Source organism: Coregonus lavaretus (assembly GCF_964263955.1).
Source record: "Coregonus lavaretus genome assembly, chromosome: 5".
Classification (NCBI taxonomy): domain Eukaryota; kingdom Metazoa; phylum Chordata; class Actinopteri; order Salmoniformes; family Salmonidae; genus Coregonus; species Coregonus lavaretus.
In genome coordinates, this window is record NC_139992.1 from 60,935,241 (window position 1) to 60,947,793 (window position 12,553).

The 12,553-nt window shown below is 42.5% G+C and overlaps 1 pseudogene across 1 annotated transcript in view; it reads right to left on the reverse strand.

The window, feature by feature from the left end:
- The window catches only part of LOC311129317 (inactive dipeptidyl peptidase 10-like), a 173,853-nt pseudogene that overhangs the window by 26,416 nt on the left and 134,884 nt on the right, over positions 1-12,553 (reverse strand). The window contains exon 3 of the transcript in view: positions 6,794-6,903. The product of the transcript in view is annotated as an inactive dipeptidyl peptidase 10-like (transcript). The remainder of the gene's footprint in view (positions 1-6,793; positions 6,904-12,553) is intronic.

The following is a 12,553-nucleotide window of genomic DNA, read 5'->3' on the forward strand; positions in this document are numbered from 1 at the left end:
TCACAGAAGACTGATAAAACAGTTTGACATAAAAATACTGGATTTACTTTGGATTTTTTAAATAATTAATATTTTTCATAACATTCCACCCATGAGGCCAAAGATGGCACTTTTGGTCATTGACTGCAGGAAAGGGCTACACGAGGCCCTATAACATGCAGACTGTCTTCCTTTCAGAAAACCAAGTTGTCAGAGGCTCTGACCTCCTTTCGAGGCTTATTGCCAAAATAATTGGCCCGAAAACCTCGGTCACTGGCAGAACTTGACTGAAGGTAGGCAACTGAGTACAGGACGTTTTTGCTGTACACAGGACCCATAGTATTGAAGGCTGCTGTTTCCAAAAATGTATATCACCACTTTATGTCCCTCAGTGTAGCCATGTTCATTTTGCTATATTCAAATGATGAAAGAAGGAGGCATTACCTTGATTATGCCAAACAGCTGCTAATGCACTTTGTTGAGATGAGCAAGAGTATCTATGGTGATACATTTACAGTGTCACTTGGCAGATTATGTTGCATTTCACAACTGCTCACTCAATTACCTTAATTGCTTTGAGTATTAGAACCATTTGCAGTCAGTTAAATGTGCCATCAAAGCCCACAAAATCCATTGGTACAAGTGATGAGGCGACTATCTGAATCAAGCCAAGTGAAACGTACTGCCAAAAACACCCAACCATACATCAAGAATAAAATGTGATTTGGTTGCTTCCTCCTGGACAAATATGTATTTGTCAAATAAATAAGAGACAATGGATACCTTGTCTGTGATGTCATTCCCCATACTCAAACTGACAACTTCATTTTTCCATTTGCCTCCAAAGACTTCAACATCGCAAGTATCTCAAATATCTGCAAATGCAAAAAAATAAAAAATATCCAGAGGACCTCATCAGCAAGGCTGTGTCTGCCCTATAATAGACAATATATAGTTTTGCCAAGTAAGACCATATCTATTGGAATAGTTTGGTTTGCAATTATGGCTTAAATTACAGTGGCTTGTGAAAGTATTCACCCCGCTTGGCATTTTTCCTATTTTGTTGCATTACAACCTGGAATTAAAATGGATTTTGGTGGGGGGTTGTATCATTTGATTTATAAAACATGCCTACCACTTTGAAGATGCAAAATATGTTTTCTTATGAAACAAACAAGAAATAAGACAAAAAAACAGAAAACTTGAGCGTGCATAACTATTCACTCCCCCAAAGTCAATACTTTGTAGAGCCACCTTTTGCAGCAATTACAGCTGCAAGTATCTTGGGGTATGTCTCTATAAGCTTGGCACATCTAGCCACTGGGATTTTTGTCCATTCTTCAACACAAACCTGCTCCAGCTCCTTCAAGTTGGATGGGTTCCACTGGTGTACATCAATCTTTAAGTCATACCACAGATTCTCAATTGGATTGAGGTCTGGGCCTTGACTAGGCCATTCCAAGACATTTAAATGTTTCCCCTTATACCACTTGAGTGTTGCTTTAGTAGCATGCTTAGGGTCATTGTCCGGCTGGAAGGTGAACCTGCGTCCCAGTCTCAAATCTCTGAAAGACTGAAACAGATTTCCCTCAAGAATTTCCCTGTATTTAGCGCCATCCATCATTCCTTCAATTCTGACCAGTTTCCCAGTCCCTGCCGATGAGAAACATCCCCACAGCATGATGCTGCCACCACCATGCTTCACTGTGGGGATGGTGTTCTCGGGGTGATGAGAGGTGTTAGCATTTTCCTTGATGGCCAAAAAGCTCAATTTTATTCTCATCTGACCAAAGTACCTTCTTCCATAGGTTTGGGGAGTCTCCCATGCCTTTTTGTGAACACCAAACGTGTTTGCTTAGTTTTTCTTGAAGCAATGGCTTTTTTTCTGGCCACTCTTCGTTAAAGCCCAGCTCTGTGGAGTGTACGGCTTAAAGTGGTCCTATGGACAGATACTCCAATCTCCGCTCTTTGTTGCCTCTCTGATTAATGCCCTCCTTGCCTGGTCCGTGAGTTTTGGTGGGCGGCCCTCTCTTGGCAGGTTTGTTGTGGTGCCATATTCTTTCAATTTTTTAATAATGAATTTAATGGTGCCCTGTGGCATGTTCAAAGTTTCAGATATTTTTTTATAACCCAACCCTGATCTGTACTTCTCCACAAATTTGTCCCTGATCTGTTTGGAGAGCTCCTTGGTCTTCATGGTGCCGCTTGCTTGGTGGTGCCCCTTGCTTAGTGGTGTTGCAGACTCTGGGGCCTTTCAGAACAGGTGTATATATACTGAGATCATGTGACAGATCATGTGACACTGAGATTGCACACAGGTGGACTTTATTTAACTAATATTGTGACTTCTGAAGGTAATTGGTTGCACCAGATCTTATTTAGGGGCTTCGTAGCAAAGGGGGTGAATACATATGCACGCACTAATAATCTGTTATTTATTTTTCAGAATTCTTTGAAACAAGTTATTTTTTTAATTTTTTCACTTCACAAATTTGGAATATTTTGTGTATGTCCATTACATGAAATCCAAAGAAAAATCCATTTAAATTGCAGGTTGTAATGCAACAAAATAGGAAAAACGCCAAGGGGGATGAATACTTTTGCAAGGCACTGTACATTTTGCACCCAGAGTAGAATTGTATTCTACATACAGTATCAGGGTGCTTTTCAAGAGTGTGCAACATCAGAAAGGTCTTTGTTGATACAGTTTGTTTTCCTATTCTTAGCTCAGGCTCTTATCCTTTAATGTAAAGAAGCTTACATCACAAAATGGCAACTACATTTAAACATCTAATCAACACACTTCATGGAATGGTTTGTTGAATTCATCATGTGTTTTGGTCAAATCAGATCACAATGTGTTCTCAACCTCACTACAATATTTAAATGTAGTTGATTAATAGTCTAGTATGGTTTCAAACTCGATAGTACTGAAATTAAAAGATACCTGTTGACTGTCTTTTTGAGTGGGTGAATAAAGGTTGACATGTCATTGAAAAACGTCTCAACCAAATATTAAACACATTTCCATGTTGAAATGACATGGTGTGCCCAGTGGGAAGGGCTGTGTTGAGCAGCAGCCCTCGAGGCCCATCGTAACTAGGCTATTATTTTCTCTGAGCTGAGCTCAGTCCTCCCCTTTAAAACATACAGCTCATTAGTCTAACAGGGCTAGATGTGTCCCATACCACAGATCCCAACTTAAAGATGACAGGAGTCAAACGTTGGCTTTCACTGCACTGATTCCACCAAACCCATTATAGCCGTGCTCTACCATGACCTTTTTCTGGCATAATCGGGTCTCTGGATGGCACTGTTATAATGATGGTTGGTTGCTTCGTATTAGATCACAGAGGAGATGAGAAAACTACAAGAATAGATGCAGTAGAATGGCATATCAGAGGCAAAATACAGTACGCCCACTCTTATTCCGAGAAAAAAGCAGGGAGAAGGCAATTAATTTGCTTTTTCATCGACTCCCTCGATATTAGCCTGCCTCTCTTGTGGGTATGGGCATCACCCCTGGGAGCCGGATTCTTTTTCGTGAGTAAGAAGGATGGCTCTCTTCGACCTTGTATTGATTATCGGGGTTTGAATGATATTACTGTCAAGAACAAGTATCCCCTGCCCTTGATGAGCTCTGCTTTCGACTCCTTACAGGGTGCTACTGTGTTCACTAAGCTTGATTTACGCAATGCGTATCATCTGGTCCGGATCAGAGAGGGGGACGAGTGGTTGACTGGGTTCAATACACCTATGGGACAGATCTGCCTTCGAGTATCAAGTGATGCCGTTTGGACTGACCAATGCTCCAGCAGTGTTCCAGAGTATGGTGAATGACGTTCCCCTTAAAGTGAATGACGTTCTGAGAGATATGATCGGTCTTTTTGTGTTCGTTTACCTGGATGACATTCTCATCTTCTCTAAGGAGCTTTCCAGCCATGTCCAGCATGTCAAGCAGGTTCTGCAGCGATTGTTGGAGAACCGCCTGTTTGTGAAGGCAGAGAAGTGTGATTTTTACGCCCACACTACATCCTTCCTCGGGTACATCATCTCCAGGGGAGATCTACTATCTTAGATTCATCCGTGATTACAGCTGTGTGGCCGCTCCATTAACTGCCCTGACTTCTAGCACCAGAACCTTCTGTTGGAATCGTGAGGCAGACCGAGCATTCCTGGACTTGAAGAGCCGATTCACCAACGCCCCGATTCTCTCTCAACCTGACACTTCCCGTCAGTTTGTCGTAGAAGTGGACGCGTCTGATGTGGGGGTTGGCGCCATCCTGTCCCAGCGAAGCTCCACTGACGGTAAACTCAATCCCTGCACCTTCTACTCTCGTCGTCTTTCGCCTGCGGAGAGAAACTACGATGTGGGTAACTGGGAGCTTCTCGCTGTGAAACTTGCCTTGGAGGAGTGGCGCCACTGGTTGGAGGGGGCGGAGCAACCGTTTATTGTCTGGACTGACAACAAGAATCTTGTTTACGTGCAATTGGCTAGACGTCTCAACTCCCTGTTTTTTGGACGCTTGAATTTTTCCTTGACGTTCCGACCTGGTTCAAAGAATGGCAAGGCGGACGCCTTGTCCCGGATGTTCTCCAAGACGGAGGAGAGTGGGGCCAAGACTGAGACGATTCTTCCCCAGAACTTTGTCGTGGGAGCAGATACGTGGAGGATTGAGGAGGAGGTTATGGCGGCCCTTCGGACGCAGCCTGGTCCTGGTAACGGTCCACCCGGTCGGTTGTTTGTGCCAGAGTCTGTCCGTTCTGCTGTCCTTCAATGGTCCCATGCCAGCAAGATGGCTTGTCACCCTGGCGTGGCTCGGACTATGGCGTTACTACGCAGACGATTTTGGTGGCCTGCCATGGGAGAAGATACCCGGAAGTTTGTTGCTGCCTGTCCAGTTTGTGCGCAGAATAAGAGTACCAATCGGCCCAGCTCTGGACTTCTTCACCCTCTACCTATTCCCCGGCAACCATGGTCGCATCTGGCCCTGGACTTTGTCACTGGGTTGCCGTCTTCTGATGGGAACACGGTCATTCAGACTATTGTGGACAGATTCAGCAAGTTCGCCCACTTTGTGCCCATCTTCAAGCTTTCCTCTGCCTCTGAGATGTCCGAGATCCTTGTTAGGGAGGTTTTCAGGATCCACGGGTTGCCCAGTGACATAGTTTCCGACCGTGGTCCTCAGTTTACCTCTGCTGTCTGGAAATCCTTCTGTTTGGCCATTGGAGCTACAGTCAGTCTCACATCTGGATTTCACCCCGAATCTAATGGTCAGGCGGAGAGAGCCAACCAGAAGATGGAGTCCACGCTGTGCTGCCTTGTCTCCTCCAACCCCAACTCTTGGGTCTCTCAGTTGCCATGGGTCGAGTATGCCCATAATACTCTCCCTACTTCTGCCACTGGGATGTCCCCCTTCCAGTGCCTGTACGGCTACCAACCTCCCTTGTTTCCTTCTCAGGAGAAGGATCTCTCGGTTCCCTCTGTCCAGGCCCACATTCACCGGACCTGGCATCGGGCCAGAAAGGCCCTGCTTAGAGTTTCTGACCGGTATCAGCTCCAGGCGAATCGTCGCCGTATTCCAGCCCCCGCTTATGCCGTCAGAAATAAGGTCTGGTTGGCTACACCGGATCTTTGAACAGTATGTTATGTCAGCGTATCAGCCTCAAAGTTACTAGAGTTAGTTTTGTACTTTTTGCTTGTCGTGTACTTACCTTCGTTTACTCTGTCTACAGTCATTCTCCCGGAACATCCACCCCACCCCTGCCTGGTCGTCGGTGGCTTCTGTGACATCATTGGATCTGCCTATTTACTCCCACCAACTCACCTCCGCTGCCCGCTCCGTCTCCTGGATTATTCTGCTTCCACATTTGAAGCTGTAAATAAATACTCACCTTCGTTCTACTCACCTTGTTCTGGTCTGCTTCTGGGTTCTGCTTTAGAGAATCGTGACAGACAGGTATTTTGAATTTGAAAGAAATGCAAGGACGCTCTTTTATATTTTGAATGATCTGCCTTTTTTAGCTCCTTTTCTCTTTCCACTTTATTATTTCCTCCAGAAATAATTATGTGCATGTGTACTGCTAAATTCTGGCTGCATGTACAAAGTGTGTTGAGTAGAATGAATGGGAGAGGCGGAACCATTATGCAGTAGGAGGGACAGGCAGGCAGAAATAATGTGGGAGACGACATAATTATCAGCCTTTTCACTCTCCATGGGCCAACACAATAGAACGTGTAAAAATAGCTCATTTAGGGACATTTTGGGGAATAATCTAGCTCAATGTAACAATAACCCTTTAGGATAGACAATCATCATAGAGCTAAACAACATGTACAAATGGTATAGTTTGAATTCCAAGGTCATTTGAGTCATTAGTGTAAGGTGGGTAGTCATTGTAATTGATTTTAAGTTATCAACTGTAATAACAATGTAGTTCCCATAATTAACTAACATAAAACTAAATCTGCTGTAAAAATACAATCTTTGTGTCAATTGTGTGTGTATGAATCCTGTTCTATGCTTGACACCCATGAATTCCTTTTACTATCCGTGGTTACAAAAGACAAGACACCGGACAAAAACAAAGGAAGCCATTTCAGAGTAGTGGATTGTGCATATATTGTCATTTATGGACATTCTTAACCATTGTTGACCAGAATGACCAGAACAGTGGCAGTCTTACCTTCATATACTAGGTGAAAAATCTGTCGATGTGCCCTTGAGCAAGGCACTTAACCCTAATTGCTCCTGTAAATCGCTCTGGATAAGAGCGTCTGCTAAATGACCAATTTATTTATTTATTATATAACCAATCAGTGATGCCATTGAAGACCACTCCTTCTTGTCCCGAGGACGTCAGTCTCCAAGAGCTTCTTTTGACATCTGTCTGGTAGTAAATGTTGTTTTCAAAGACATACACCTGAGGAGAAAGACAGATGGTTCACCAATAGGCGGATTTCAAATCTACTACGCGCACCTACATTTCGTTTAGGTTCCTGATTTGTAATAAGATCAATGCTCCTCATCATTATCACTAAAACACCCTTGTGGTTTATTAAGACAAGTGTGTGGAGTCGTCTGGGTGAAAAACACACACACCGCTGCAGGACTTTCTAGATAACTGATTACATGGGGCCAGGTATAAATACTGCAGAAAGTAGATAAATATGCTAGCAAACGGTTAAATACTTTCCTTGTCTACACAGTCAAATCGCAAGAGTTAATTCAACTCTTCTGTAGACAAATTGAACACTATTTTGTGGTTTATACAGTGCTATGAAAAAGTATTTGCCCCTTTTCTAATTTTCTCAACTTCTGCATATTTGTGATACTGAATGTTATTAGATCTCCAACCAAAACCTAATATTAGATAAAGGGAACATAAGTGAACAAATAACACAACAATTACATATTTATTTCATAAACAAATTCTCTGATACAGAGCAGAATTCATGGTTCCATCTATTTACATTTACATTTACGTCATTTAGCAGACGCTCTTATCCAGAGCGACTTACAAATTGGTGGTTCCTTAATAGAAGGAACCATGAACCATGAGTTCTGCTCTGTATCAGAGAATTCTACAGGAGAATGTCAGACCATCCGTCTGTGAGCTGAAGCTGAAGCGCAGCTGGGTCATGCAGCAAGACAATGATCCAAAACACACAATCAAGTCTACATGAAAATTGCTAAAAAGCAACAAATTGGAAGTTTTGGAGTGAGTTAAAGCAGTTCTGCATGGAAGAGTGGGCCAAAATTCCTCCACAGCGATGTGAGAGACTGATCAACAACTACAGGAAGCATTTGGTTGGAGTCATTGCAGCTAAAGGTGGCACAACCAGTTATTGAGTGTAAGGGGGCAATTACTTTTTCACACAGGGGAATTGGGTGTTGCATGACTTTGTTTATGAAATAAATTAAATAAATATGTAATTGTTGTGTTATTTGTCCACTTATGTTCCCTTTATCTAATATTTGGTATTGGTTGAAGATCTGATAACATTCAATATCACAAATATGCAAAAGTAGAGACAATTAGAAAGGGGGCAAATACTTTTTCATAGCTTTGTATGTCCCACCATTTTGTGTTAAAACTACTCTGGTCATGGTGTTGAGTTAAAACTACACCCAACTGGAGTAAATATCCAACTCGCAGAGTTACTTAAATATACAGTGCCTTCAGAAAGTAGTCACACCCGTTGACTTTTTTCCACATTTTGTTGTGTTACAGCCTGAATTTAAAATGGATTAAATCAATTGTTTTGTCACTGGCCTACGCACAATACCCCATAATGTCAGTGGAATCATATTTTTCGAAATGTTTACAAATTCATTAAAAATGAAAAGCTGAAATATCTTGAGTCAATAAGTATTGAATTATAGCAAGCCTAAATAAGTTCAGGAGTAAAAATGTGCTTAACAATAATTTGCATGGACTCTGTGTGCAATAATAGTGTTTAACATTATAATTATTTTATTTTATTTTTTGAGACTACCTCATCTCTGTACCCCACACATATAATTATCTGTAAGGTCCCAAAGTCGAGCAGTGAATTACAAACAGATTCAACCACAAAGACCAGGGAGGTTTTCCAATGCCTCGCAAAAAAGGGCACCTTATTGGTAGATGGGTAAAAAAATAATAAAGAGACATTGATTATCCCTTTGAGCATGGTGAAGTTATTAATTACACTTGGGATGGTGTATCAATAACCCAGTCACTACAAAGATACAGGCGTCCGTCCTAACTCAGTTGCCGGAGAGGAAAGAAACCGCTCAGGGATTTAACCATGAGGCCAATGGTGACTTTAAAACAGTTACATAGTTTAATGGTAGTGATAGGAGAAACCTGAGGATGGATCAACAACATTTTAGTTACTCCACAATGCTAACCTAATTGACAGAGTGAAACGAAGGAAGCCTGTAAAGAATACAAATATTCCAAAACATGCATCCTGTTTGCAACAAGGCACTAATGTAATACTGCAAAAAGTGTGGCAACGCAATTCACTTTTTGTTCTAAATACAAAGTGTTATGTTTGGGGCAAATCCAATGCAACACATTACTGAATACAACACAATACCACTCTCCATATTTTCAAGCATAATGGTGGCTGCATCATGTTATGGGTATGCTTGTAATTGTTATGGACTTTTTCTGGATGAAAAAGAAACCGAATGGAGCTAAGCACAGGCAAAACCCTAGAGGAAAACCTAGTTCAGTCTGCTTTCTACCAGATACTGGGAGATGCATTCACCTTTCAGCAGGACAATAACCTAAAACACAAGGCCAAATCTGCACAGGAGTTGCCTACCAAGAAGACAGTGAATGTTCCTGAGTTGCCAAGTTACAGTTTAGACTTAAATCTACTTGAACATCTATGGCAAGACCTGAAAATGGTTGTCTAGCAATGATCAACAACCACAATTTGATCGAGCTTGAAGAATTTTGAACAGAATAATGGGCAAATGTTGCACAATCCAGGTGTGGAAAGCTCAGCTGTAATCGCTGCCAAAGGTGCTTCTACAAAGTATTGAATCAGGGGTGTGAATACTTATGTAAATTACATTTCTGTATTTCATTTTCAATAAATTAGCAAACATTTCTAAAATATTTTCACTTTGTCATTATCGGGTATTATGTGTAGATGGGTGACAAAAAACAATTTAATCCATTTTTTATTCAGGCTGTAACAAAATGTGGAGCAAATCAAGGGGTATGAAAACTTTCTAATGGCAGTGTAACTCCAATTGCCATTTTACTATTTTCAGTGTCTCTTTTAATTTACTCCCGTGCCATTTTACACTTTGTGTATTGTTTGAATTAACAATGAACTCCAGCAGAGTACATTTCTCTTTCAGTTTACTTCCTTTGAGTTATAAGGGTGTAAAGCCTTATTTGAATATTTCTTAATGTGTCACTTTATGGTGGTTTGCAATGTGATATCCAATCTCTGTTAGATCCAACTTAAAGGAAGATATCCAGAACTTTTACATCACCCACAACTTGCATTTAGAATGCCTGCCAGAGTAGGGAAGACATTTCTCAAAAGCACTGGAACCACCTTCAGGAGAGCCCAACCAACCTGGTTGGAATGGGCGCGGTACACTCTGATTGTGAAAGCAGAGGGTTCTTGCTGGGCCACCCGATGAAGCACCTGTACATGTATCCCACCACAATCGTAACATGGCTTCTTCAGGGTACACTCTTTAGGCAAGTGGGCACGGCCACACCTCCAGCAACATTGGTCATCTTTTATCCACTCTTTTGTTCTTGTATTCTCCCTTGATCTTTAGGCACCTGGTGATGAAGTGTTCGCTGCTGTTGCAAAAGACACAATGAATAATTAACTTCTTGAGGGTTTCAGTAGCAGAACGTACCTTGGGTGACTTGCATTGAAGGCTGGACGCATCTACTGAGCTGGACCCCAGGAGGGGGGTGGCTGCTGATACCCTGTTGGAGCTGGATGTGAAACTTGCTGTGGGTAAGCCTGGGAGGCTAGCTGTGGAACTTGCTGCAGGTAAACTGGGTACTCTGGCTCTGGAGCAGGGTATGGAAGTTGCTGCGAGTAACCTGGACCGACTACTACTGGGACCCGATGGTAAGTATACTGGCTGACCTTAAGCAGGGGCCGGATGAGAAAGCACTGGCTGACCTTGAGCAGGGACAGGCGGTGAGTGGACCAGTTGGCCTTGAGCTTTGACACTAGCTGCAGAGATAGGGCCTTAGGGAGAGTACGATCTTGTGGCTTAACTGAAACTCGAGGGGAGGTAAGCTGTCTGTTAGGTTGGGCTGTTAAGTCCACTGGACCACTGTGGTCCTGCATCCTCTTTGCAGATCTTCTCCAAGTCATTAAGGTTTCGAGGCTGACGTTTGGCAACTCGAACCTTCAGCTCCCTCCACAGATTTTCTATGGGATTAAAGAGGTAGGGTTTCAAGTGTCTCCGGAAGGTGGTCAGTGACTCCGCTGTCCTGGCATTGTGGGGGAGCTTGTTCCACCATTGGGGTGCCAGAGCAGCAAATAGCTTTGACTGGGCTGAGCGGGAACTGTGCTTCCATAGAGGTAGGGGAGCTAGCAGGCCAGAGGTGGATGAACGTAGTGCCCTCGTTTGGGTGTAGGGTCTGATCAGAGCCTGAAGGTAAGGAGGTGCCGTTCCCCTCACAGCTCCGTAGGCAAGCACCATGGTCTTGTAGTAGATGCGAGCCTCAACTGGAAGCCAGTGGAGTGTGCGGAGGAGTGGGGTGACATGAGAGAACTTGGGAAGGTCGAACCCCAACTTGATCTTTATCAAACATTGTTTTGCCTATTTTGTCATTGGTGCCATGATTCAACATGCTTAATTGTATCTGTTCTGATTCTTTATGCAGTATGAGTTATTGTTCTCTCTCTCTCCTGACCGTTCTCTCTCTCTCCTGACCGTTTTGACCGTTTTGATTTTTCATACCATAGGACTCAAACCTATATTATCACACTTTATAATCTCGTCAAATTGAGAACTCGAACCGCTGAACAAGTTTATAATGTTTTATTCACATTATAGGACTCAAACCTATCTTTATAATGTCGTACCCATTAAAAGACCCTCCATCCAATCTTGTTAAACCAACTCTCCTTCTCCTCTGTTGTTTTTAGTCATTACTCTGAACAAACCCTATTTAGAATCATAGCACCATGTCCTCGTCTAATTTGATATTTCTCCTTACATCTATTTCCGTACTGGAATACCACTCATCTGTTCCCCTCAAAAAAATATTGAATTTTAAATGTTCGTTACAGCTCAGCTTTCCCACAGATAAGTAGAATTTAACCTCATCAAAAAATGAAAGTCTGCTTACCTGTTAGTTCGGCTGTAAACTGCATCCTGTCATTTAGACGCCAATCTGATATGAACACTTTCTCTAGTATCGCGTACTTCAGGATGTAAGAGAATAGTTCAACACTTAGATGGAGAGTTGATTCAAAGTTATTTAATAGTTACAGTACTGGATTTGTATGACAAGCGATACGGGCGTATCCTATTGTCATCCGAATGACTTACATAGAAAACCTCTCAGTTTATATAATGCTTTCCGAGCTACTTCCATCCAACAGTTGTCAATCATTATTGAGTGTCACTAATCTCCTACAATAGGATCCCCCTACATGGTATTGTGTGGCACCCTAGACAGGCTATTCCATCACGTACTCCTTCTAAGATTAGCACCAGTGGCCCCCAAGCTATCTTGGCACGCAGACCTTCTGGCACCCACCAGTGATGGAAATACTACCAGGAATCTCCTTTTTCTCTCGCTCCCATACAGCTCAGGAGATAGAAGACATTAACAAATACTATATGAAAAGACGTTATATCAGAAGGCGTACTGATAATTCAGATGGAACTGTTAGCACGGATAGTGTGCCTGTGACGGCCAATTCAGTACAGCTAGGAACACTGCTCATCCAATCAGCATCCAGGATCCAAAAAACCCATTTCATAATTATAAATAAATTCTACACTGCAAATGGACCGCAAGCACAACACAAATTATAAATTTGAACCTTGATTACATTGGGAAACGATCACATATG